This window comes from Canis lupus, chromosome 22, assembly GCF_003254725.2.
Source record: "Canis lupus dingo isolate Sandy chromosome 22, ASM325472v2, whole genome shotgun sequence".
Taxonomy (NCBI): domain Eukaryota; kingdom Metazoa; phylum Chordata; class Mammalia; order Carnivora; family Canidae; genus Canis; species Canis lupus.
The window spans coordinates 37,252,862-37,278,303 of record NC_064264.1 but is presented as its reverse complement, the minus strand read 5'-3'; the positions used below and the strand labels follow the sequence as shown (position 1 = coordinate 37,278,303).

At 36.8% G+C, this 25,442-nt stretch overlaps 1 long non-coding RNA gene across 1 annotated transcript in view; it reads left to right on the top strand.

Moving 5' to 3' along the window:
• LOC112656024 (uncharacterized) overlaps positions 1-25,442 on the top strand; it is a 37,312-nt gene that overhangs the window by 8,922 nt on the left and 2,948 nt on the right. Inside the window, exons 3-4 of the long non-coding RNA XR_003134049.3 lie at positions 3,099-3,220; positions 7,121-7,239. This is a non-coding gene — a long non-coding RNA (uncharacterized LOC112656024). The remainder of the gene's footprint in view (positions 1-3,098; positions 3,221-7,120; positions 7,240-25,442) is intronic.

Sequence of the window (25,442 nt, the reverse complement as noted above, 5' to 3'; positions counted from 1 at the left end):
ACTCACCCTTAAAAATACTAAAGCCTTTTCCTTTTCCTATTCAATCATTTCACAGTTTTCCCCTTTAGTTAATTCAAGAAAGTTGTCAGCCACATTGTCATTTTTGGAGAGAATATGTATTATTATTTTATTTATTGTTATTGTTATTATTTTAATATGCATGCCTTTTTGATCTTTTATTCCATTTGTGCTTCTGATGAAGTTTTGGAATTATAGGCGAGGTCTGGAGCTGACAACTAAGAAAGAATTCTTGAGACGTCTTTGGTGCAAAATGGTGGTTTTATTAAAGCACGAGGATGGGACCTGTGGGCAGGAAGAGCTGCTGCCCCAGGCCTGTGAGAGGTGGCTGATTATATACCCGGGAGTTGGGAGGGATTTGAGGATAGCAAACTCTCTAAGGGATTTTGGACGGAAGGTTTCCAGGACCTTGAGGGGGCTGGCTATTGTTGGGAAGAGGTCACTCATTACTGTCTAATAAAACCTGGGTCATGAGACCCATCAGATGTGTATTGGTGGGCCATGTGCTGGGAGGATGATTGCCAAAACGTATCTTAGGGGTTTAGAGAAAAAGGGAAACTTCTAAAGGAATTTTTATATGTTAAAGTAGACTTACAGGATCCTGGGGGTCGGGCTAAGATTGCCTTTTGCCCTTAGCAAAGTGTGAACATCGAGGCAGTTGAGTCCAGAGAGGAATGTCCCTCTGCCTGTTTCTTTTTTTTTTTTTTTTTTTTTTTTTTTTTTTATGATAGTCATACAGAGAGAGAGAGAGAGGCAGAGACACAGGCAGAGGGAGAAGCAGGCTCCATGCACCGGGAGCCTGATGTGGGATTCGATCCCGGGTCTCCAGGATCACGCCCTGGGCCAAAGGCAGGCGCCAAACCACTGCGCCACCCAGGGATCCCTCTCTGCCTGTTTCAAGGACTTGTCAATGTGCTGCCCTATGCTCAGCTAGTCCTCTGTTCCCCCATCACTTCTGTAATTTAATTATAATGATAAATTCTTAAGACTCATTGTACTTCCTGAATCTGAAAATACATGTTTTCACTTTATCTAGAATATGCTTAGCATTACAGTTTAAAGACTTTTTACTCATTCTCTTGATGGAAATTTTATTAGATCTTACATGTTTCATAACTTTTCTTTATACTGTCAATTTCTTAATGTTTCTGTGATATTTCTGTGGTATTTAACCAATTCTCTATACCTGATTTGCTATTTAGTCCACCATTGCACATTTAATTTCAACTTGTTTTTTTTTTCAAATCCATGTTATCTATTCATTCTTTTTTTTTTTTTTTTACAGAGGCTCTTTTTTAGTTTATATTCTATTTTTAAATTAACTTAAATATTTTTAAAATACATATTTTATTTCTTGGGTGTCTAAATTCTTTCATTTTATTTAATTTTACATGTATGGTATACATTTTTTCCCAAATTTTTATTTAAATTCCAGTTAGTTAACATTCAGTGTGATATTACTTTCAGATGTAGAATTTAGTGATTCATCACTTATGTACAACACCTGGTGCTCATAACAAGTGTCCTCCCTGATATGTATTACCTATGTATGTATTTATCATGCTGACAGATGGATTCTTATATCATGAGATGCTTAACATTTTACATAAGAGCATTTGTGATGGTTTCTGCCAGATAGATCAACTGTATCACTAGCATACAACCTCTGGGTTAATTGCTCAGTTATAGGATTCGGAATAGATATCCCTGCTCAAAGACATGATTTCTTGTTTTGTTTTGTTTTGTTTTTTCCCATGGAATCAACACAGACAAGCAAGTTTCCTTTCCCCAGACTACTCTTTAATTGAGGGAAATATTCTTTATAATTATTTATCATAATTCCCATCCTTCTTACAAAATTTCAGATCATAGATTGTTCCAAGGCTTTATCTCCTGCCTGGCATCCCACCCCTGCCATGCATCACATTATAGGTATTCAATACAAGTGGTTTTTGTTGTTGTTGTTGTTGTTGTTAATAAGATGGGCAAACTCCCCTAGGTGCCACATCATAAAATTACACATTTGAAGCTTGCACTTATTTTCTTTCTTTTTTTTTTTTTTTCTTTTAGAGGGGGGCAGAGATACAGGCGGAAGGAGAAGCAGGCTCCATGCCGGGAGCCCGACATGGGACTTGATCCCGGGGCTCCAGGATCACGCCCTGGGCCAAAGGCAGGCACCAAACCGCTGAGCCACCCAGGGATTCCCCCACTTATTTTCTTGTAAACTAACCTATTTATCTGAGTATACTTGGTTATTTAAGCCAGTAGTTTTTGATGTTCTAGCAAGAGGAATTTCAGATTAGCTACTTTGTTATGTTGTTAGAAACAGATTCTCTCCTACTTGCAACAGCACTTTTATCATGATATATTTCTATTACTTGTTAAATATATTGTGCATTCTTTTGTCTTGATCTGCAGTAAAAGTAAGAAAGAAAGGCTAACTAGTGCAGTTTGTTTCATGAATTAATGAGTTGAACTAAATGATCAACTTAATCTGCCCAATATTATATTTTATGCTTGTTCTTTGGTCATTAGCCAATTTATACAGTAATGGTTTGTATGGAATGGAAACATTTGCTTTTGTCACTATTTTATTTTTTTAAGTAGAAAACTAAAGAATACTTGTTCTGTATCACAGACTAAAGGCTAGTTTTGTATATTTGTTAGGATGAAATAAAACAACTTCAAAATTGCAGTAATGTAACATAAAGACATAATTTTATTCATACTACTGTTGTGCACATTGGCAAGGGCCTCTGTTCAGGGCAGTCAAAGATCTAGGCTGATGGACACTCCCTTTTAATATGTGTTTCCAATGATACTTCAGTTGGAGGAAGGAAGCTCAGAGCTCCTCCAAGAGCTTCTGTGCAGACATGACACATGTCACATATACTCACAAGATTAAAAGGAGTTTCAAATACAGACCTGTCTTAAGAGCCTTAAAAAAGTACATTCCTATCATGTATCCAAAAACTAGAGGACCAGACTATTAGCATAACTTGAATCACTATCATAGTCTTCCTTTCTGGACTGTAAACATTTAGCTTAATCTACTTTGCATGTAAACTGTTGTGCCCAAGATTGCGAATCCGAGAAACCACCAAGGAGCCGACACCGATGCAAGTGCACGAGGGTTTATTTGCAAGCTCGAGCTTGGGCCCAAGTATGCCCGACACAGCGGAGTGGGTCCTTGGACCCCGAGGTGAGTTCCAGCTTAGTTTTATGGGCTTGTCTAGAGGACCTCCGGGAAGGGGTGGAGGAATTTCTCAAGTTCTGTTTACATTCTGATATGGGGCTTTCAAGGGCATTGAGCTGTGTTCTCATTCTAATATGGGGTTTTCTAGGGCATTAAGCTGTAAGGTGTTTTTTCCCTATAACTGAAGTAAGGTAAAGTTCAGCTCTTATTCACAGGGGCCTGGGATGGCTGTACTTGTGCTAACACTGAATTTAAGGTGGAATGGCCTTAATTTTCTCAGCCTCCACATTTCCCTCTCTTAGAGGAACCTAAGGAAGGACCCAATCATGGATCCAGGTTGGTCTCAGAGTGAGCCAGGGGGAATGATTAAACCAGGATTCGAACCAACCTTGTTGCTGTTCTCATTCCCGGTTACATCCCAGGGAAGAAGCAACATTCCACGTTTAAGGCAGCACAGAACCCCCTTGTAAGAAGACTAAGTCTAATCCCCTTCTATTTTGAAGAACAACCTCAGACTAGGGAGTCTTGGAGGTGGGAAATAAGTGATAATGGCACAATCTTAGCTTTAGGAGATTGTCCTTGTCTGGTTGGCTTTTCCATTCTGGAACAAAGTCCTTGAGAAAGGCGTGTGGATCAACTGGCCAGATGTGGGTATAGTGAACCCAGGGAGTAATCCCGTCGACCTAGAGAGTGCTGGGAGTGGTCAGGATCACGATGTAGGGTCCCTTCCAGCGAGATTGAAGTGTCTGGTGTTAGTATCTCCACATAAACACCCAGTCACCCAGCTGATATCGATGGGGATCCGGGGGTGGCCCAGTCTCGTAGAAGGCCCTCAGCTTAGGCCATACCTGCTCATGGGTTCATTATAACATTTGGAGGGAGAAAAGGAGTTGGTGATCATCAAACTCAGCAAGCACCTCAGGTCTTAAATTGGGGATAATAGGTGGAGGAAGACTGAACATGATCTTGTAGGGGGTCAGTCCCATCCTGTATGGGGAGTTCCTCACCCTATATAGGGCAAAGGGGAAGAGAGTCACCCAGTCCCCGCCAGTCTCTAGGGCTAATTTAGTTAAGGTCCCCTTTAATGTTCTGTTCATCCTCTTTACCTGTCTGAGCTTTGGGGCTTATATGCACAATGTAATTTCCAATCTGCCCCAAGTACTAGTGCCACTCCCCGTGTTACCTTAGAGATGAATCCTGGTCCGTTGTTTAATCCAATCTTAACAGGAAAACCATACTTCGGTAAGATGTCTTCCAGCAGTTTCCTGGTCACGGTCTGTGCTGTTTCATGTTTGGTGGGAAATGCCTCTGTCCACCCTGAAAAAGTATCTACAAACACTAGTAAATACCTGTATCCATATTTTCCAGGTTTTACCTCAGTGAAGTCCACTTCCCAGTAGGCTCTTGGACGGTCCCCTTAGAGCCAGTCACCCAGGTTAGATCCATGGGCGGTGGCATTAATTAACTGGCATGCGTGGCAGCTTACCACAATCTGCTCGATCTTTGCTCAAGAGTCTTTAATAGTGATCTTTGCATGTCGTATGAGGTCTTCCATCTTCCTTATTCCCATATGAGTAACCCCGATGCATTTTGGATAAGACTCGCCATCCTAGTTCCTCCTGCTGGATGATGCTGGAGTCTGCACCCCTCCACCAGCCACGCAAGCATTGGGTCATAGGCAAGCGTTTGATCCAGTGTAAGTCAGCATCAATATAGTTGGGTGTGTTGGGCAGGGTCGGTGCCCCCGGATCGGGTCCATGGTTACGGCTGCCCCCATGTATCTGATTCCTTCTTGGACGAAACTTCTGCTGTCAGTGTACCAGGTGGCGTCCATGTTCCGCAGTGGCAGGTCCTAGAGATCAGCTCTGATTCCGTGCACCTGTGCCAAAATTTCTTGACATTCATGCAGAGGGGGTCCCAGTCTGGGTTAGGGAGATGAGAGGCATGGGGTATTGGTGGACCCTGACAGGGTCTGCCTCCGGCTTTAGTTCTATGTATATGGCCAGTTGGTCCTGGGCCAGCCCAATTCCCCCAGTTTCTGCCCATGCTTGGGGAAATTCTTGCAGCCAACAGTCAATGTCAATCATTGGGGCTGAGGGTGTTTGGTGGAGATGATATTCATCTTCTAAACTCAGGACAAACACCTGAATTGGGTGCCCCTCCTTGTTTAGGATTTTTGCCCCTTCGGGGTGGAAGCAAATTTGTGCCCCCATCTTGGTGAGCAAATCCCGACCTAACAACAGGTAGGGACACTCAGGGATGACCATGAAGGAGTGGGATACCCGGTCCATGCCGAGATCCACAGTTCTTCGGGTAGTCCATGAGTACTGTTTGGTGCCCGTGGCCCCTTACACCCATGAAGTCTTGCTTGCCAATTTCCCTTGGAGTTGTAATAAAACTGAATGTTGTGCCCCAGTGTCCACTAGGAATTCAATGGGTTGCCCCTCCACTCTGAGAATTACCCTGAGCTCAGGGAGGGGTGCTGAACCCCGACTCCCTAATCGTCCAGGTCCTCCATCTCCAAGATCTTGGCAGGAACCTTAGATCTTTTGTTAGGGCAGTCTTTCACCCGGTGTCCCTTTTCTTTGCAATAAGCACATTGGTTTTTGTTCAGCTTAGGGCGCTCCCGATGGGGACTAGAGCCATCCTCCTTACCTGTCCCTGAAGCCAGCTTCTTGCGGTGCCTCCATCTTTCCCGTGGGTTGTCCATGGTTGTGGCCAGCAGGATCTTGACCAGGTTTCAGGTCTGCCGGTCACTTAGTTTGGTTTGTTGCTCTTCCAGACTTTATTATTATAGACTCTTTCTGCTACTATTACTAAGTCCTGCAAGCTCTTTTCTCCTAGTCTCTCTATTCTTTGCAGTTTCTTTTTAATGTCTGGAGGGGCCTGGTTAACAAAGGCCATGATAATTACGGCCTTTGTTTCTGGGGCTTCGAGGTTCATAGGGGTATACTGCCTAAAAGCCTCCATGATTCTCTCTAAGAAGGCTGCTGGACTCTCATCCTTACCCTGTCTTACATCATAGACGTTGGCTAGATTGGTAGGCTTGTGGGAGGCAGCCTTGAGATCTGCCAGTAGAGTCTGGAGGTAGACTTAAGAGTCTCTCCTTACCTTCAGCCGAGTTGTGGTCCCAGGTGGGGCAGGATAAGGGGAAGGCAGCATTTATGAGGTCTGGGTTTTGAGGCAGCTGTCTGTCCTCTCCAAGGACAGACTTCCGGGCTTCCACCTGAATTCGTTCTCTCTCCTTGGTGGTGAAGAGAACCTGCAAGAGCTGTCGGCAGTCCTCCCAAGAAGGCTGGTGGGTAAAGAGAACAGTATAAAAAGCCCGATTAGATCTCTTGGATTATCAGAGAACTTTGCATTCTGGGTTCTCTAGTTATATAAATCACTGGTGGAGAATGGCCAATATAACATTGGCTGTCCGCCAATCTCGTTGGGGGGTGAATATAGTTTTAGCCAAGGAGGGGGATTCTTGATCATGTCCTGCCAGACCAGGATGTAGGGCACCTGGTCAGGGGGGCTGTCCAGTTTATCCCTGAAGATCACGGCCTTAACCTGTAAGATAATAGGTAGGTGGAAAGTTCCTTCTCGAGGCCATCCTGCATCAAATGTTGGCCATTCTGACATGCAGTAAATTTGAAATTTCCCTCTTTGTATGTCTGTGCTCAGATTATGAGCTCTTTCTCTAACGTCAGGGAAGTGGGAGAGCATAAGGGACAGGGGGGTGCTTTGTGTCTGCCCCATTATGTCCCCAGTCCACACCAAGATACAGTCAGTAAAGACAATTAACAAGGACACAGTAACACAGACAAACATTCCATTGAGGCCACGGAGACAAAACAGAAAGTAACTCGAAGGGCTGGCAGCCGGCCCTCCTTACAGATGAGGACTCTGTCTTCCTTACAGATGAGGACCCTATCCTCCAGGTGGGGGAAAGGGACGTCTCCTCAAGACCCCCAGTCGACGGCCCGCCAGCGCGTCAGTCTAAGCCAATGTTGACCTAATACAGATTGGAATTCCTACAGGTAAAAATACCGTTTACAGCTCTGAGAGAATATGCATGCAAAAGGTGGAAAAAGTTGAGTGCACTCACCATGTGTGGGACCCCCCAGATGGGGTCCTGGGGGTCTCGGATCCCGGACGAGCCCCCAAATGTTGTGCCCAAGATTGCGAATCCAAGAAACCACCAAGGAGCCTACACCGATGCAAGCACAGGAGGGTTTGTTTACAAGCTCAAGCTTGGGTCCAAGTATACACGACACAGCAGAAAAGGGACTTGGACCCCGAGGTGGGTTTCAGCTGGTTTTTTTATAGTCTGGTCTAGGGGACCTCTGGAAGGGGTGGAGGAATTTCTCAAGTTCTGTTTACATTCTGATATGGGATTTTCAAGGGCATTGAGCTGTGTTCTCATTCTAATATGGGGCTTTCAAAGGTGTTAAGCTGTTATTTTCCTGTAACTGAAGTAAGGTAAAGCTCAGCTCTTATTCACAGGGGCCTGAGATGGCTTTACTTGTGCTAATGCCGAACTTAAGGTGGAATGGCCTTAATTTTCTCGGCCTCCACATAAACTACTTACCTACATATTTCACAAGTTAAGACAAATTTCCTATTCAGTTATGAATTTGAACTCAGAGTCCAGAATCTTTAGTGGATGCTTTATGTCTTTATGAGGCAAGGGGAACTTTGTTCTGCTTTCTGGAAGAAGCTTATATGTCAGTTATTTTCCAGATTCACTGTTTCCACTTTCTGTGATATCCTTAATTTACATGTTTTCTGGCCTTAGTTTGATGGGGAAAAAACATATTTATCCTATTTTTTGCCAGTAGATTATTTGGGGGGCAGAGGAGTGGCATAGGTAGCTTCAAATCTCAAACATTCTTAGCCTTTTGATTAATACGGAATGGCCACTATAACTCTCCTTAAAACTTAATTGGCTTTATGTTTATTTCTCTTATTATAGATAGCTCTCCAAGACACTAAACACACTCAAGATAATTTTCGTAATCTACTTCTCATATTTATATTCATTTTTACTTTACCTATACCTTCCTTTATGGTTTAACCTCAGGTAGCTTGAGCCCACAATGCTAGAATGAGATAAACGATTAGTCTCTTTTCCCTCAAGTATTTTGTCCATTTGAAAGACCGTATTTATTTTATACCACACTATTGGCCCTTTGATGTAAGACCTATTAATCTGTACAGAAGTTGAACAAGTGTGATATGCCTATAATTTCATAATTACTGTAATAATGAGTTTTAAATGTTTGTGTGGGCCAGAGCTTTCTTCATTTTATATTTTAGATAATGGGTGCCAGAAGCATCTGCTTCTTGATAGTATCAACGTTTTGTACTCTCAACCCCTTTTCATTTCTTTTAGCAAACCTGAAATTCCTGACTTCATTTTTGCAGTCAATAGCAAATGACACATACTACTAATATTTTGTTTCCTAAGCTCTTACTCAAAACATAAAATGTCATTACATTCATAATCTGTCTTCCACATTATCAGAAGAAACCATTTTACCAGTTTCTTTGTCACTGTATTACTTGAATCACTATTTTTCCATGCTGCAATAACAGTTTCTCCTATTTTGCTCACTGCAGGACTTTTAGAGTATGTCCCATGTTATAGTTATTTGTAAAAGCAGCATCTCCTGTTACTACCTATATCTGTTTATATCAAAAGGGGGTCACTTGCACTGAAGTAACAAACTGCCTCCAAATTTCAGTGGTTTAGTAAAAGAACAGTTTATTACATATTTACATGGCTTTTCCAAGGTGAGTTCTTTTGTTCAGTATTAGCCTCATGGGACGACAAAGACCAATTCCGATTTTCATCTTGACTATGTTTCCATGATCACTAAGATAGGAGAGAGAACAAGATAAATAGTGTTGTAGCTTTTTATACTTCTGCCCCAGAATTGTCTCCCATTGCTTAAATTTCTATACCATTGCCAAAACAAGCCACAGGGTCATTCCTAACTTTAAGAAGACAGAGAAACATAGTCATAAGTTTAGATGAAATGATGACCCAGAAATTTTGGTGTACAGCATTGTCTAACACATTGTCTGTATACAAATAGCACAAAGGAAAGTATGAAGGTCTATACATAAGAATGAAGTCTAGACCCCTGGGTGGCTCAGTCAGTTAAGCATCTGCCCTAGGCTCAGGTCTTGATCCCTGGGTACTTGGATTGATCAGACTCCTTGCTCACCCAGAGTCTGCTCTTCCCTCTGTGGGCACCCCTGGCTGTTCTCTCTCTCTCTCTCTCTCTCTCTCTCTCTCTGTGTGTCTCTCAAATAAATAATTAAAATCTAAAAAAAAAAAAATGAAGTCCAGAATTTATTCAGCATCATTTTTGATAATAAATATTCTCTTTCACAGCAAATATTTTTAATACAGTTTTTCAAAATTTTCACTTTTGTAATATTATTTTGAGTAGTCAAAATTTGAAGATAAAAGATTAGTAAATTTGCATGTTTTATTTTGTTCATAATCATAAAGTTTAGGACACATATCCTTGTGTTAAAACACGAATAATTGAATATTTTGTTTTGGGATATAGAGTTAAACCTGGTTAATTGTATTTAAGAAAAATTAACACTATAGGATTTATCTGGAATATAGGAATCAAGCTTCCTTTGGAATAATTGGTATGTTTCCATTTTTATTTGCATAGTTCTTATACTTTGAAACATATTTTGCCAATCTATTTTTTAACACTTTTAACTTTTTAAAAAGTCTGTAAGGTAAGCTATTTGAATAAAGGAAAAGTAAAGATTTCTTTTATTCTTTCAAAAATTTTTCAAGTCAGCGTCACCTCACAGAACAGTCCAGGTAGATTTGATGTGGCTGTTTTTCTTTGGTGCTATTGAATGAATCTATTTAGATTCTTATTTATAGGCTCCAAATGCTTTGGAACATGCCAAGGATTTTTTCTACACAGTGATTCTGCTTGTGTTTTTGTTTTTTGTCATCTCACCCTCCTCCCACTCCCACCTCCCGCCTCTGTATTAATTCAGATGCAGTGAGTGCCTGGCTTCCAGGCATTTGCATCGCAATAACACCAAGTGGCAAGCTAGTAGGCTTTGGCCTGGAGCCAAAGAAGCTGAGCTGCCCTGGGCTTCCTTGTGCTTTCACTACTTCTTCAATGGATCTTTGGTATTAGCTTTAAAAGGTGCAATAAATTGGGCTGTTTCCTTAGTTGAAATGCTATGATTGGATTAAAGAGCATTTTAATATTTTACAGGAATCTCAGAACATCTGTTAAAATCTAGCTGAATATGCTGTGGTCTAATGGACTGGAAAAGCATTTTGTGACTGTCCACTCTAGTAATTTTCTCAGCTGCCTTTCGTATTGTTAATGTTTCAGCAACTGCATTCTGTGTCACCGAGTGGTCAGAGCAATTTCCGCTCACAAGTTAAAGCTAGGCAGTTATACTCTTTTTCCTTTTTTTTAAAGTTTTTACTCTTTTTTTTTTTTTTTTTTTGGTGGTGAATTGTAGTAAATATCTTCATCTAAAACCCCTGAATCAGACTTAAAGGTGTTTGACTATAGCTAAAGAAAGTATGAATTCTAAACAAAAATTATTACCCTATTAATTTAATAATCCATTTAAGAATTTATGTAACACATATAGAAGGAGTGGAATTGTTTTTTTCGGGAATTGAAGCCTAGAAAAGCTAAATTAAAAATAGTTTTGATGTTTTTTTTTTTCGGTATAGACACAATTGAAAATGAGCAACTTTTTATTGTTTCATGATTTCAAAATGAAATAAGATTTTAAAACCCTAGTCTCACATATCACTAATGTAAATTTGTTCATCTATTTGTCTATCAATTTAATAACTGCCCTTTATTGCTACATTTCATACTGAACTAAGTTCTGTACCTAAAAAGAGTTTGTAAGACCCCAGATAAGAGAAACTAGGAAACAGATAATTAAATATGATGAGTATAAACAGAGCAGATAGGAAAGTTTGATTGGGTCAAATAAATATCAGTTTACAATAAGTGATTTTGTGTTATCTCTCAATCTCAATTTTTATCTCCTATAGAGAAGGAATCTATTCAAATTGTATTTAATTTGGTGTGTAGTATTTTATATTGCAGATACTCTTCTTCCAAGTCTTTTTGTTAACTGATAACTTTCTATTATTCACAGTATAATTTTTGGTACTAAAACTGTTCTATTTTCTATATATACTTGTAATCACTCTGCAATATTAAGTGTGTTTTCGTGTTTTACAAGAGTAATAACTTGATGTAGAAGAGTCATGATTCACCAATGTCCAGTTCTCTATTAATTTTGTGCATAGGGCAGTATCATTATGAAATTAGAGTGGCCAAGTTTTTCTCTCTAATGAATCACCAGCAAAAGTGCACATTTCACATTCTCAGTGAAATATCTCTGAATTATAAATTTTAAAAAATGCAAGTCCCTCCTGTTAAAGCCAAGAAAATTAAGGCCATTCCACTTTAAGTTCAGCATTAGCACAAGTACAGCCATCCCAGGCCCCTGTGAATAAGAGCTGAACTTCACCTTATTTCAGTTACAGGAAGAAAACAGCTTACAGCTTAACGTCCTAGACAGCCCCATATTAGAATAAGAACAGAGCCCAAGCCAAGGGCAGGAAGCCCCTATTAGTATAAGAACAGAGCTCAATGCCCTTGAAAGCCCCATATCAGAATGTAAACAGAACTTGAGGAATTGCTCCACCCGTTCTGGAGGTCCCCTAGACCAGCCCTTAAAACTAAGCTGAAACCCACCTCGGGGTCCAAGTCCCTGCTCCGCTGTGTCGGGTACACTTGGACCCAAGCTCGAGCTTGCTAATAAACCCTCGTGTGTTTGCATCGGTGTCGGCTCCTCGGTGGTTTCTCAGATCCGCAATCTTGGGCACAACACCTCCCAGCCAACAATCTCTATGACACTCTGATTTATTTTCTGTATTTGTTGATATTTAGCAGTGTATTTATGTAATTGTTATAAGCTCTCTCATGCTCTGAAAGGTACACATTCGAATGTAAGATCAACAAGGCAAAGTAGTCCTTCAATTTTTTTAATTGAATTCATGTTTAACAATTATAGACAACATGCCCCCTCTTCCCCCTGCCCAGGCAGCAGGAGAGTGGTACAAGAAGTGGGGCATATGTCCCTCTTCAATTTTTCTACTGATTTTTTTTCTTTCCTTTTAGGTCTAGGATAATACTTGGAATGTCGAAAGTACTATGTAAATTAGCAATAACCACTGGGGAAAGGGATGTGATTAGGTAGGAATATGAGGTTTTGCCAAAATATTGGACACACATATATATATGTGTGTATATGTATGTGTACATGTGGATATATATGTAAATATACATATACAAACACACATAAACATTTATGCATATATAAACACATTATATATGTTATTTGTACATTACATGTTACTATATATTAAATGTACAAAATACTTTTTATATAAAGTATACCATATATGAATGCACAAAATTCTAGTTTCTCTCTCTCTCTCTCTCTTTCACACACACACACTTGTTCTTGTGTGCTTGAGTTTTCATATTATTACTCCTTAAGTTGTTCATTTACATTACACATATTTTTATATATGGTGTAGTTCATTAAAAGCATTAAAGGAGTAAGTATAGTGAGGGAAATAATTTAAAGGGCTTAGATGAGAAAGGAATAATATTAAGCCACATAGAATATTGCAGTTTAAGATTTCAGAGATTGTGTATTTCTGATTACAGTAATGTATCGGTATGGCAATGAAATATGAAGTTAAGGTGGAATGCAATAAAAATTGCTCTAGTGAATTAGTTGAAGGATTTGTGACACCAGATTTAATAGGCTGCCTACAGCTCTTGACATCATGAAGGATGATGGCAGGTTAGTCGATTGGAATAAAAGTGTCACTCAGGAGCCCGAACTAATTTGGAATAGTAACCATGAGTATGGTAGAGTCTTCAGATTACTATAACTACAAAGATATTGAAATTCTGCAATGTATTTTTAATAACAGCCTTAAAATCAACACATGTTTTCAGGTTCCTGTTATTTACTTTACCTCTATTTTTCAAAGAATTGAAGTTACAGAAGCTCCTACTTCAGGCTCTGTCCCCTCTAGATTCCTAACACAGCATAGGCATGAAGCAAAGTATTACTGAAATTCTAATTTCCCTTTCCTTGTCCACCACCCAAGCATGAAGAATTCAGACTCCTAAAACAATCCACAGAGTTTTCTGATTGCGTTAATGGAAAAAAAAAAAAAGCACCATGTATATTGATTGACATAAGATTGACATTATTTTCCTATAATCATGACCCACATGTCATAGATAATTTTTACTTTGTGATGACACAGACTGATCTAAATCTTTCAAATTCTGACTTGCTGAAAACAATTTCACATGACTGACCACGAGATTCATACCTATTTTGTTTACCTGTTTGTTTCTCCCTACTCAGAAGTATTATTTGGGCAACAGACCTATTACTCATTCCATGATTGAGGTTACTGTGCCTGATTTCTAAACATGTCATCCCTTGCTATCTTGTTTTATATGATTGAATGTCTAATTGGTTACTTCTTTTCCATGATCCTGACTTCCAAATCCATTTCTATACATCATGGATTAATTATTTTCTCTGAAGAAATAAAAGCTATTGTTACCAAATAATGTTTCATGTATTTGGAAACAAGCATTATCTTTACATAATATTTCCCTTCCCTGTGCTAAATCTCATTTCTTTGAATTTTCCGTTTTTGGACAGATCTTTTGATCTTCATTATCTTTCACACATTATCCTTGACAGACAACACTTCACAGAAAGAAACAAACTAAAACTATGCTATAGTCCACCTTACTCTACACATTGAGTGAAGAGTGAAAATTGCATACATTTTTAGGAATTGCAATACACTGATGGACCCTCTGTCAACAAGAAGATCTATTTTTTACATGTTAATGTTAAACTGTGTAATACTCATTGTAAAATTTAGTGGTTTTACTCACTGAAGCATAAGCATAATTTTTTATTATACTAGTCAACTTATATTTAACCTATTTTTCTAGATGCTCATATTCTTTTAGGACCATGACTAAAATATATAATGTATATTCCATTGTCCTTGCTCCATGAAATCCATAAAGTAGGTCAGTTCCCCATGTATAACTTTAACCTAATAAACTATTAAAAATAGTGAATGAAACATAAACTTATTTAAAACATAAGTCTTAGAAACAAAGGGAACTCAAATTTAGACTGAAAATAAGACAAAGAAATTGAAGGAAATTTAAGTATGACCTGACAGTTTATAAAAATCCTAAGGGCCACTAGCTCCTGAATTTGAGTGGAAGAAGAAAAAAATTTATGACAAATGGCATGGCCCATCAGTCATAATTGATTTATTTTTTTAAGACTGTGATTTAATTCTTAGTATTGGCTGATAAAGGCAAAAGTTTTGTTTTTTTTGGTATTTTTTGGTTACTCAAATTTGAAATGTTTACTGGAATAAGAGAGGTAGCAAACAGGAACTAGCTAGTGCTCTAATTGCTGAGTAAAAACCTAGGCATTTAAGAAAAAGAGAAGTATTTGAACTCTAATGAAAATCAGATACAAATAATGGGAAACAGATTAACAAATGTTGGAAGAAATGGAAACTTATAACTGGAGAGGACTAGGGGATCAGATTGTTAGTAATTTTCTGGGGAAGAAAAGTCAGGATTGTTCCCTTCTGTCTTTAATGTTGTGACTCTGATAGCCTGGAGCTAAAGGTATGACAAAGTCATTCATTATGAGGTCAAAGCTGAAAATCTGTCCCAGATTGTGCTCACAAACTTCAGCTCATGCTTTCAAGGCTTTGGGAATGTTCATGCTACCCAAACCCCCTAAAATAGCGTAATGTATAAATGTGTAAGATAGTGTAAATAAAAGTGATTTCATTATTATGCACCACTGGCCCAGGATCATGTAATCCTAGAATCTTACCAGATTTATTCATATCGAAAAGGCAGCAAGCCCATAGAACCAATAGGTAGGGTATGGATTATTACTACATTGAAATAACCAAGAGCTTGAGGGTGGCTGTACTGCAGTGTCCCGTGTTATTTGTGGTAGCAAGGTAGTAACACCATGACCATCAATAAGAAATAATCAGCATTTAGTAAAATATTGTATACTTCCATACAGAAACAAATATCTTTAAATTTTATAGCTCAATGCCAAATATACAATAGTAAAACTATGAAATAAAACATCCATTATGTATTTTGCACACATACAAATGCATACTTAAGGAAATTTGAGTATGTAGAAAGTAGAAAGTAGAGTAAGTGTGTATGGCAGTCCTGGAGGGGTGGAGGGAAAAACAAAAGGAAATCAGAAGTAATAGAAAAACTTAAAATCATAAAGTATTTTACATGAATCTGTGAATATGATATATTCTGAACTTAATAATAAAATAAATTAAACTCTGCTTCTGTAGCCTAAAAATTTAAATTAAAAATATAGTCTCATAGAAAAACAATTAAAAAAAGAAGTTACCTCTTTTGGGGAAAAGTATTACATCAGCATACAACATTGAGAATTGGGAATTATGCATTGTTTGTATTGATTCTGTCTTTATTCCCAAAAATAATTATTGACCTACATATGGTAAAATAAGTAATATTCTGAAATAAGTTACCTGCAAATGGGATAACAAGATTACAAAGAATGCATAACTATGACAAATGAATGGAATTATTTCACTGCAGAAAATATCCCACTAGATAATGAATGGAATTATAAATAAATTTGGCACTCTATCCAATTAATTTTTAGACATTTGCTGAAAATAATAGATAAAAAGAATAGCAAGCAACTGCACTTCTAATTTTTAAAAGAAAAAAATGTGTTTTTCAAATTAGGAATTAGTAAATATAATGCTTTATCATTCAGGAAAATTTGAGAAAAAATTAAAATAGTCTAACTTAAATCCTTTTTAAAAGAACATAATGATTTCTGGAAACCAGATTAAGTTCACTAAGACTATCATAACCCAAAATATCACATTTCATAATTTGATAGGATTCCAGACTCATAAAATTATAGATATTGTGTTTGAACTGTTGAGCTATGCAATTAGAAAATAGATTCCTAATATTATCTTGATTTCTACTCCTAGTCATATTGGAATAAATGAGATAAGATTTAAACTCTTGCCTTAATCTTTTTTTTTTCCTTTAGCAGGGATTAATCTGAATCATTGTCATATGTTAAATGATGCATAGCACATGAAAATAATCTATGAGAGAAAAGAAGTGAAGTGATCTCTCTGATTACTCAGACTTAGCATCTAGATGCAGCTTCCATGCATCAGTGCTGAGAAACAGCTGTCAGTGCCACTGAATAGAGAAGATAAAGATTTGCATCAGGGAGGCCAAGGTGGATGCATGTATCTGGGCATGTCTCAGAGAAAACAACCCGAGGCCAAGGATAAAACCAAAGGAAAGTAGTAAGTCAAATAAGTCCCAGAGATTCACAGGTCTTGTAAGAGACTGCTTTCACATTTCAAACAGTGAGAATTATAATACGCAGTGTATTAGTTAATACACCCTCACATGTGTCTAAGCTTGGTAGTGGGACTAAAATACCTTTAAGCTAAAAATAAGCAAGACCTCTAAGACTTCACTGTAATGAAGCCTAAAAGCCAATCATAACACACACACACACACACACACACACACACACACACTCAAATAACTTTGTATCATATGTCGGATATCATTTAAAGGAATGCAACAAAATTCAGCATCTAATAATATAAAATTGGTAATTCCTGGCATTCAGGATAGAACTATCAGGGACACAGAGCAGCAGGATATTATGACCCATGATCAAGAAAACAAAAACCCAGTCATTAGACACATAAAAATTAAGTGATGATATAAATAGAAGACAAGGATATTAAAACATAATATTCCTGATATGTTCAATAATTTATAAAAAATTATCTTTGATAAAGAGAAATGTATAAGAAAATTCAAATGGAACTTCTGGATTTGAAATATGATGTATCTGCAAAAAAATACAATAGATGGGGACACCTGGGTGGCTCAGTTGGTTGTGTCTGACTCTCAATTTCGGCTCATGTCATAATCTCAGCGTCATGAGATCGAGTCCTGTGTCAGGATCTGCTGTATGCATGGAGCCTGATTAAGATTCTCTCTCTTCCTCTCCTTCTGTCCCTGCTTCCCTTCCACACTTATCTTGCTCTTTCTTTTTCTCAAAAACAACAACAACAACAAAATAGATGAAATAAGAGATTAGACACTGCAGAATAAAAATATTAGTGAACTTGAAAATAGAGCACGGGAAGAGCTTCAGTGACTTGTGTGACAATATTATACAGTCTTCCATATGTATAAACTGAAGAGGAAAAAATTAAATAATGGCTAAATGCTTTCCTACAGTAACAAAAAATATAAATCCATAGATACAATAATTTTAGTGTGAATAACTTTCAAATTATGAAAAATGAGAGGAGTTAGAAAAAAAGATTATATACCATAGAATTTACATAATGTAAAAATATTGTTTGAATAAGTAGATCAATGGATGCCCTAGATTGGTGGATAGTTTTTATTTTTTTTATTTTTATTTTTTTAAAGATTTTATTTATTTATTCATGGGAGACAGAGAGAGAGAGAGAGAGAGAGAGAGAGAGAGAGAGAGGCAGAGACACAGGCAGAGGAAGAAGCAGGCTCCATGCAAGGAGCCCAAAGTCAGACTCGATCCGGGTCTCCAGGATCCTGCCCTGGGCTGAAGGCAGCGCTAAACCGCTGAGCCACCTGGGTTGCCCTGGTAGATGGTTTTAAAAGGAAATTGACTGTCAAGGTAAATGAGACAACTTTCTACAGTTGTAGAAATCATATGTAGTATGATTTTATGGTGGATATTACTGTGTATATTTGTCAACATTAAAGAAGTTTGTGAATTTTAATAAACTTAAATGATGCCCAATGAAGATAATCTTAAAGAAATTATTTGGATTTATGAAATACAGGAAAACATTATTTAGGAGATTTCTAGGTATATATGTTCTACCAACACTGGGCCATATCTCATGAAATTTTGACATTAATGGGGTATTCCAATTTTATCTAATGTAAAATTAAAATGATCTGACTGTATTATTTCCCAATTTTAATATTTCTAAATTTTCTAGACTGTCTTCAATTTACCACTTAAGTAGATGTTCATATGGTTATATGAAAAGAAACAGGTAGTGTCCATGCTTCAGAAAAATTAGATGTCCAGTGCTATATGGACTTTGATAATTAAGTTATTATAGCTGGAGTATCTCTCTCTGTTTCTAATTGATTCCAGACATATGGATAGTAGAATTGAAACAGGGACAATTTTTTTAATTCAAACATATTGCCATTTAACTTCAGACTCACTTATTGGGCCTAGGATGTACAGAGCTATAACATTTCTGGCTTATAATTTGGGCCCCAACAAAGTCGTAGTGAATTAGATTTCAATTTCATTAAAAGAAAAAAAGATTTCAATTTAATGCTTAGAGCAGTATCTAGCATGCAGACATTTGTTCAATCCTTTATCATCCTTTTTAAAAAGATATTTATTTATTTATTTATTTATTTATTTATTTATTTATTTGAAACAGAGAGCACAAGTAGGGTAGGGAGGAGAAGAGAAGCAGACTTCCCACGAGCAGGGACCCTAATGCCGGGCTTGATCCAAGGACCCTGGGATCATGACCCTACACCTAAGGCAGATGCTTAACTGGAGCCACCAAGGTGCCCCCTTTATCATCATTTAATCCAATAATCCAATTATTCATCATTCATCATCATCTTAATCATTATTATATTTATTTGATTTATAGTTTTGGACTATGCATACAATTATTAAAATATAAATTCTGATAGTTACATCAGTTTAGATGTCTATATAATTTGCCCTTAAATATCTATGCCTGTGATTTAATCTATAATTATAAAATACTTTGCCATAATTTTATCTATTTTGTTTCTAATAGACAGATAAGCATTTTTTCAGGTTCTCATTAGAGTATAAAAATAGAGCAGCCCAGGTGGCTCAGAAGTTTAGCGCCTCTTCAGCCCAGGGCCTGATCCTGGAGACCCAGCATCGAGTCCCACGTTGGGCTCCCTGCATGGAGTCTGCTTCTCCCTCTGTCTCTCTCTCTCTCTCTCTCTCTGTGTATGTGTCTCTCATGAATAAATAAATTAAATATTAAAAAAATATAAAAATATATAGGTCCCTTGTGGCAAGGGAAACAAAAGCAAAAATAAGCTATTTGGAACTACATCAAAATAAAATCCTCTGCACAGTGAAGGAAACAATCAACAAAAATAAAAAGCAACCTACAGAATGGGGAGAGATGTTTGCAAATGACATATTTGATAAAGAGTTAGTATACAAAATACATAAAAGACTTATAAATTCAATATCCAGAAACCAAATAATCCAATTAAAATTAGGCAGAAGAGGGATCCCTGGGTGGCGCAGCGGTTTGGCGCCTGCCTTTGGCCCAGGGCGTGATCCTGGAGACCCGGGATCGAATCCCACATCGGGTTCCCGGTGCATGAAGCCTGCTTCTCCCTCTGCCTGTGTCTCTGCCTCTCTCTCTCTCTCTCTCTCTCTGTGACTATCATAAAAAAAAAAATAACAACAAAGAATCTTTAAAAAAAAAAAATAAAATAAAATAAAATTAGGCAGAAGATATGAACAGACATTTCTTCAAAGAAGACTTTCAGATGGCCAACAAACACATGAAAAGATGCTTGACTTCACATCAGGAAAGTCAGATCAAAACTGTAATGGGGGTGGTGCCTGGTTGGCACAGCAGTTAAGCATCTGGTTTCGGCTCAGGGCATGATCCTGGAGTCCTGGGATCGAGTCCCTCATCCGGCTCCCTGCATAGAGCCTGCTTCTCCCTCTGCCTGTGTCTCTGCCTCTCTCTCTCTCTCTCTATGTCTATCATGAATGAAAATAAATAAATAAATTTTTTTAAAAAATCTTAAAAAAACAAAAACTGTAATGGGATATCACCAGTCAGAATGGCTAAAGTCAAAAACAGAAGAAACAATAAGTGTTGGTGAGGATGTAGAGAAAAAGAACCCTCTTGCATTGTTGGTGGAAATGCAAACTGGTACAGCCACTGTGGAAAACAGTTTGGAGGTCCTCAAAAATTAAAAAAAAATAGAATTTCTCTTTGATTCAGGAATTGCACTACTGAGTATACAAAAAATACAAAAATTCAAAGAGATCTGTACCCCCCTATATTTATTGCAGCATTATCTGTAATAGACAAATGATGGAAGCAGCCCAGTGTCCATCGAAAGATGAATGGATAAAGAAGATTTGTTATATTTATATGTATGTGTATGTATCTGTATACATGTACATACACGATAAATATTATTCAGCCACAAAAAAGAATGAAATCTTGCCATTTGCAGCAATGAGGATGGATCTAGAGTATAATGGCAAGTGAAATAAGTCAGTCAGAGACAGACAAATACCATATACCATATGATTTCATTCATATGAGGAATTTAAGGAACAAAACAAATGAGCTAAAGGAAAATATTAGAGAGAGAGAGAGAGAGAGAGAAACCAAGAAACAGATTCTTAACTATAGAAAAAAAAATGTTTACCAGAAGAGATATGGGTTGGGGGATGGATAAAATAGGTGATGGAGATTAACGACAGTACTTATGATGCACAGTGGGTGACGAAAATAAAAACTAAAACAAAACAAATGTGATAAGTAAGCCATTAAATCAAGGGTAATGTAATGCAAAATATCATTGATGACTGAATGTTTTTTCACAGAGGCATTTCCAAAATTTTTAGTATAGTCTTCATTAAACAGTATTGAGGATTTTAATGGAGCAGAAGGGAAAAGATTGTCTGGTTCCAAATTGCCAATTGCCATTCAACAATCTTTCTCTTCACTATGTCTTCTGCAGTTCTGTACTCATAGAACATTGAAATATCACAATATTTCTTGTCAACTGGCAAGGTGACAGTTCTGAGGATAGTTGTACAGCCACTGAGAAATTAATTAGTATTATTACAGAGGATTGTATATGATAATTAACAATTAAACTTAAACTTTCAGAATAGAAGATGGTCCTCCCTAGAGGAGACTCTGCATAGATTATTGCTAATGGAAGAACTTAATGAAATTTGCTTTATACACCAGTTACATAATTATGAGCCTTTGCCACAGCCATTACTATTTAAATGTGCTATGGGCATCTGTAACTTTGAATATAAGTTTCTATATAATTCAGTACTAAAAAATAATATGCATTTTATCAACAACATTATGTTGTGTCTATTTTTCAAATTTCCAGAGTAGGTACTATTGTAATATTTGGCCACAGTTATTATTAAATATGTTTGATAAACAAGGGAATGTAGTATAAAAATCAGAACAATTTTTTCCTAATCATATCCTAGTTGATTTTTGAGACACCTGGGACCAGATTTTATAAAAAAACATAACCTCTACTATGTTCAAAGCCATGTTATAAAAGTCATTTTCAAAGAATAATCTAAGCCTTACATAATAAATCTTCTTGGATATTTAGCATTGCATATGTTATTTTTCTATTTTATTTGTGTATTAATATATGGCAATTTCAGGGTAAAGTATATGTTTACTCTGTAATCAGCAACATAAAATCTAGATGGGTTTAACAATGATATGGAGTGGGGATTCTATTTTCATATTACAGTTTTGTGTGCTTGTTCATAATTAATAATTTTAACAAACAAAACTTTGTCCTGTTTTCCTGAAAATTATGTAATTCAGAGTGTAAAGCAAGTGAGAAATTCAATGATACATTTTTGAAATATGGTGTTTATACATATTCATTATTATTAGTGAATTTCATAGGTGTAAATTAAGGAAACTAGATGACTCTGATGTCAGAAATGTTATTATATATATTAATTATTTTTGTCATCAGAAGTGTGATTTCACAAACTGTATCCACTGATTTATACTAGTTATTTTTGAAATTTAAATTTCAAAGGTAAAGACTTACTATTGCGGTTAAGCTTTAAAACATATTTTAGTATTGATATAGAATTATTTGGTATTTTTAGTGAAATTACCATATTTTCATTTATTTGGTTTCCACAGTGGCCTGAATGGTCCCAGGCTAATGATTTTCATGGACTTACATAGTCTTCCTCTACACAATATAGGGCTGTCACCATATAGTGACTATACTGCTGAAGAAGTAATAATAAGTGACCTCTTAGACTACATCATAAAAGGCATTACCATTTCCAACTTGGTCTCTTGGATTACTTGTTCTGGAGAAAGTCAGCCACCATTCAATTAAACTAACAAACAAAAATTAAATATCCTCAGAAGTGCAAATAGATAACTGAGAGCACTAGCCAACAGTCAATACTAGTTTTCTGGCTATGTGAATAAATCATCCAGTCCCTGTTAAAGCCTTCAAATGACTGTGATTCCACTGTTAACTATCTGAAGTCCATGAGACCACAACCAAGAATTACATGGTTAAGCCCTTCTCGAGCTACTGAACCAAAAGACCTCAAGATAAAATAAATTATTGCTTTTGTATGAATTGTTAAATTTGGTGTAATTTTTAATGTAGTTCTATTAATTAGGATAAAGAGTAATCAGCTTCATGAGAATATAAAATCTTATTTGAATATTATGGTTATATAGAAATGTTAAGACAGAACAGATTTTTATACCATTTTAATTTTTACTAAAACTTTTATTTTGAGATCATTGTAAATGCACATATAGTTTGTAAGGAATAATACAGAGAGATCTTGTGAACTCTGTCTTGTTTCACCCTGTAATTACATCTTAAAAATATATATTACAGTATTACAACCAGAATATCAACGTAAAGAACGTTCTAAATACCACAAGGATTCCTCATGTTAGGCTTGGAATAAACCCATTTAAAAACCAAATGTGAATTTTAGAATTAAAAATTTAATAACTAAAATTAAAATCTCAATAAATGGGCTTACCAACAGAATAGAAATGGCAGAGGAAAGAATCTGTGTACTTGGAGATAGAAAAATAGAAATAATAAAATGTGAACAATATAGAGAAAATATACTGAAAAAAATATGAGCAGAGCCTAGGACCTGTTGAAATATAACCAAAGATTTACATCTGAGGCACCTGAGTGGCTCAGTCAGTTAAGCATCTGCCTTTGGATCAGGTCATGATCTCAAGGTCCTGTAATCAAGCCCAGCAGCAGGCTCCCTACTTGCAGGGAGTCTGCTTCTCCATCTCTCTCTGCTCCCATCCCCTGGTTGTTCTCTCTCTCTCTCTCTCAAGTATACAAATAAAATCTCTAAAAAAGAGAGATTTATATCACTGTTAATTGGAATTCTGAAGAGGGAGGAGAGAGAGGATGGCACTGAAAAAGTATTGGAAGAGATAATGGCTGTATCATCTAACTAATTTTGGCAACAGCTATAAATCTACAAACAGCTGGCAAATCCACATAGGACAAACCTAAAGAACACCCGTACACATCATAATCAAACTTCTGAAAAGTAAAGATAAATAAAAAATCTTGAAAGCATAGAGAAATCAAACTTTAAGTAGGTGGGGAAAACAATTTGTAAAACAGTGGGGGGGAGCCCTGGGTGGCACAGCGGTTTAGCGCCTGCCTTTGGCCCGGGGCGCGATCCTGTAGACCCGGGATCGAATTCCACGTCGGGCTCCCAGTGCATGGAGCCTGCTTCTCCCTCTGCCTGTGTCTCTGCCTCTCTCTCTCTCTGTGTGTGACTATCATAAAGAAATAAAAATTAAAAAACGAAAATTAAAAAAAAAAGAAAAACAGTGGATTTCTAATCAGACACAATGTAGGCTGAAAGGAATTGCTGAATTTTTTCACTGACAGATAAAAAAAGAGGGAGGGAGGGTGGCCCTCAACCAAGGATTTTATATACTTTATACCCTTCAAGAATGAAAATATCCTTGGGGCACCTGAGTGGCTCAGTAGGTTGGGTATAATACTCTTGGCTCCAGCCCAGGTCATCATCTCAGGGTCGTAAGACTGAGCCCAGCATCAGGCTCCAAGCTAGGTGTGGAGTCTGCTTAATATTTCGTCCCCATTTTAGAGTAAGTAAGTAAGTAAGTAAATAAATAAATAAATAAATAAAATCTTTTTAAAAAGAATTAAAATATTTTTCTGGCATGGAGAGAAACTTAATACATTAACAGATGAAGGAAAACTAGGAAAATTTGTCAACAACAGACCTATTCAAAAATAGTAGCCAAAAATTTTCATGAAACTAAAGGAAATGATAAAAGAAGAAGCTAGAGCATCAGGAAAGAAGAAAGAATAAGGTAAAAAGTAAAAATGTAGCTAAATACAATCCATTTTCTTTATCCTGTTGGGTTTTCCCAATTATATTTGATGGTTGAAACCATAATTATAATATTATCTAGTATGAGTTTAAATATAGAGAGGAGATTTTTAAGATAGTCATACTATAAATATGGGAAATTAAAGGATGTAAAATGGTTCAAGGTTTCTATACTTTTCTGAAACTGAAAAAATGTGAACAACAGTAAACCATGATGTTATGTATGTGCAATAGAATACCTAGAGTAACCACTAAAAAGCTCTAAAGTAAGACATATATAATCCCTATAGGTATACTGAAATGGAATTTTTAAAAATGTTCAAGTAACTCTCATTAATATAGAATAAAGAAAACAAAGAAATGGAAACTAGAAAGAATACAAAATAAAACAACAAAATGACAGATTTAGACATACCCTATCAGTAATTATCATAAATACGTATGGCTTAAACATGCTATTGAAAGACAGAGATTGGTAGATTAAAAAACATGATCCAACTGTATGCTATCTATAAGAATTTCACTATAAATATAAGGTAGATTGAAAGTACCTCCTGGGAAAAGGTGTGTCATGCAAACAGTTTTTAAAAAGCACTATTATGCAGATGATATATATCCATTAACTTACTGTAATTGTACTCTGTATCTCAGAGACTTCTTTGAAATCAGAGGATTATGTTCATCTAGAAATGCTTATCAGAACTAAAAGGCAGTTAACATCAGTGGATGAGAGAAAATGTCCAACAAAGAGTATGGATTAATGCTTCAGCTGTCTTCCTTTAGGAGCAGAATTTGGAGT